Source organism: Octopus bimaculoides, chromosome 8, assembly GCF_001194135.2.
Source record: "Octopus bimaculoides isolate UCB-OBI-ISO-001 chromosome 8, ASM119413v2, whole genome shotgun sequence".
Lineage (NCBI taxonomy): Eukaryota > Metazoa > Mollusca > Cephalopoda > Octopoda > Octopodidae > Octopus > Octopus bimaculoides.
In genome coordinates, this window is record NC_068988.1 from 74,078,661 (window position 1) to 74,082,219 (window position 3,559).

The window sequence follows — 3,559 nt, forward strand, 5'->3', positions numbered from 1 at the left end:
TATATATATATATATATATATATATATATATATATATATATATTGAGTGGTTGGCGTTAGGAAGGGCATCCAGCTGTAGAAACTCTGCCAAATCAGATTGGGGCCTGGTGTAGCCATCTGGTTTCACCAGTCCTCAGTCAAATCGTCCAACCCATGCTAGCATGGAAAGTGGACGTTAAACGATGATGATGATGATGATGATGATATGTATGTATGTGTTTACATGTTTTATATATATATATAAGATGTATGTAGAACATGTGTACGTACACACACCAGTGCCAATTTTCATTGATGCTACTTGCTGTGTACCCTCTTTCTTCCTTTCTCTCTACAGGTGCTTATCTCTGATGTTTAGATATTGAAGGAAAAAGTAATTCATTAAGTGGTAAATGTATGTATTAGAGATATGTGTAAAAACTTCCTGCTACCAAACGTTTGCACAAACCTTTTCAGATACTGAAAGCAGCCCCCAACTAACTTCCCACTCTCCTAACCAAGGCCACTACCTTAAGCTACAACAGATAAAGAGCAATGAAAAACAAGTCTGGTGAATTTGTTGAAATGCAAGAACAGAGGTATGGAAATGTGTACTGTGTACAAGAGTAAGATAGAAGGGAACTTCAGCCAGGCTCACTGGCATGGTACAAAAATATAAATTCTTCTCGGTAGCAATGGGGGTGGAGGTAGGCATACTTTTGGGAGAGCATTGGGTAAATAAAGTGATTGAAGTAGTCAAAGTGTGTGATAGGATTGTTAAGCTAAGACTGGTCTTAAAAAATTGATTGCAAGATTTATTTCTGCAAATGTTGGGCAGCACTCTGATGGAGGTTATGGCTTTGGCTCTAGAAATGAAGGGGGAACAAGGCTGCTGGATTTCTGTGATACAAATGACCAGATGATCTGCAACACTAACTTCAAGACATCTACCAACCACTTGATCTTACAATCTGCTGAGTGCACAAGCATGATTGACTACATTCACCTTATAAAGAAGTATAGGCAGATGATTGTGAACGTGAAGTCCTTCCCTGGTGAAGAATGTACAACTCAACATAAGTGAGTGACTAGTGACTTCAGACTTAAAGCTAGGAGTCCGGGACACGAATCAATCTGAACAATAGGGATATGGAAGCTTAAGTAGTCAATGATTTATGATTTAGAAATGTTCTATCTGAAGCATTTGTCAAGAGAGAGAAAGAGATAGAGACATATAGCTCAAAGGAATTTCTTTCAGGACAACCTACTGAAGGATACAAACCAAATTTGTGACTTGTGCAAAGTTCCAACCAGACTAGGGGTGACTTGGCAGTGGAACAATAATGTAGACAGAATCATAAAAGCAAAGTGACAGGACTGGAAGAATAGGGACAGCAAAGAATTATATAAGGTAGCTGGAAGGGAAGCTGGGTGACAGCTTTACTTATCAGTGGGGAAAAGCAGAAAGTAAAAAGATTGCCAATGTTCCACAGTGTGAGAACCAGAGGCATGAAGTGTTCCAAATTTCAGAGAAAACTAAGATATTGTGAGAGAGAAGTGTGTTCAAATAGATAATGGAACACTTGCACTTAGTGATTCTAGTTTAACCAGTTCTTCAGCCTGAGTGTAGCAACAAATGTTGCATGCATCTTAACATAAAGCAGCAGGCACTTCCCAGCAGAATAAATTATTCAACAGAGACAATACAGCAGTCAGCTGTAGCTGCACAAAAACATTAAAATGCATCATACAATAACTAAACAATAATACATCTAGAAACACACAACTGAAAACATATGTAACTACACAAGAACTAGGACTGTTTGCAAGCAAATATAGTCTATAACAATTTCACAGGAGAGACAAACAGAAAGAACTACATTGGAACCTTCAAAGGTAGATGCTCATAACATACACATACATTCTGGACCATATACAAAAGGAAAGTAACATCTCAATTCAAACACCTGTGGAAAACAATATCATTTCAAACATAAAATTGAAATTGTAGATCATGCACCATTATATATAAATGGCTCTGGTATCTACCCCCTCTACACCACAGAAAAATACCACATAATCACATAAAATATACACATTCTAAACAAGAAAAATGAGATCGCATCATGATGCATATACCAAAATAAATGCATTTTGAAAAAAACGTCCAAACACCAAATGGGATAAAAGACTCCAAAAACTCACATATGTGCACACTCATATCTTAAGAAAAACCTTGCACACACCTAGCACATTAGATATGCACACTCATTTCCCTGCTACCTCAACATAACTCCCCCTAAACCCCTATACATATAATATGCATATGAGGATGCATCAATGCACACATATTTCCAAAGAACAGGAAAACAACAATATACCCCAAATATCTTAGCCATTACACTCTCTCACACATATACAAATATTTCCTCAAAACAAGAGAACAAAATTCCACTACATCTACACCATATACACACACACATACCACCAGCATAAATAATAGATATTTATTCATTACAACAGAAACACAACACACCAAGACCATTTGGCCATAAAATCATATTTCATTAAAAACATTTATCTCAATAGCTATGTTCTTACTTATAAAGAAACTCACAAACCCACATATATTTTTTAGACAACTGGCAAAATAATAAACTCCTACCCCAAGTATATGCAAAAGCATACCAAAGCTAGATGACCACATACTGCCAAGCACACATACATACAAATATTTCTTTAAATTCATGTCAAACACAATAAAGAAAGACAAAATTCCATAAAAAACGTTTTTATTACAAAACACTAACCCCACAAATCACTCTACCATGAAAAGTACCATCTATTGGGGATGTAGCTACTCACAATAGATATTTCTTTAATTTGTTTCATGACTAAACTCTATTTACAAACAACCGTTCTTAGAAACAACATTTACAACCTTTCACACACTCACACACACATGTATGCATTCCCCATTATCAACTCACCAACAAATCCTAGACAAAACATCCTCCCAACTGCAGCTAAAAGAAATACATACACCACACTTTACAGGAAAATAACCAATGGAGAGAGGAAGAAAACATGAAATGTAAACTAAGCTGTAGGCCACACATGCACTAAAGGATATAAATACACCACCAATACTGAGTGATAACAGTTCTCACTTGAAGATCACAGTGGTCTGAAATTTAAGTTGTGAGACAAAGTTTCAGATTCAATAAAAATATGTGTGTATATCTATCTATCTATATACGCATGCACACACACACACACACACATGAATATATGCATGTATGTGTATACATATATTAATGTGAATTTAGAGAGATTTCTTATCCAGGTGGATATCATGGTAGCTCTCAGTTATGTTCCAGGTAATGGCTCACTACATCGGTTAATATTTGACATCAATGACTACAAGGTGTTGTTACACTGTAAATTTATCTGATGGGTAATTCTGTGGTTTGCTTCAGTGTATATTTGCAATAATGATGATAGAGAATTTGGAGGTTGGTACATCCTGAAAATTTATTTTACGGTATGTCATACAGCGTATTTTTATGGTTACAATAAC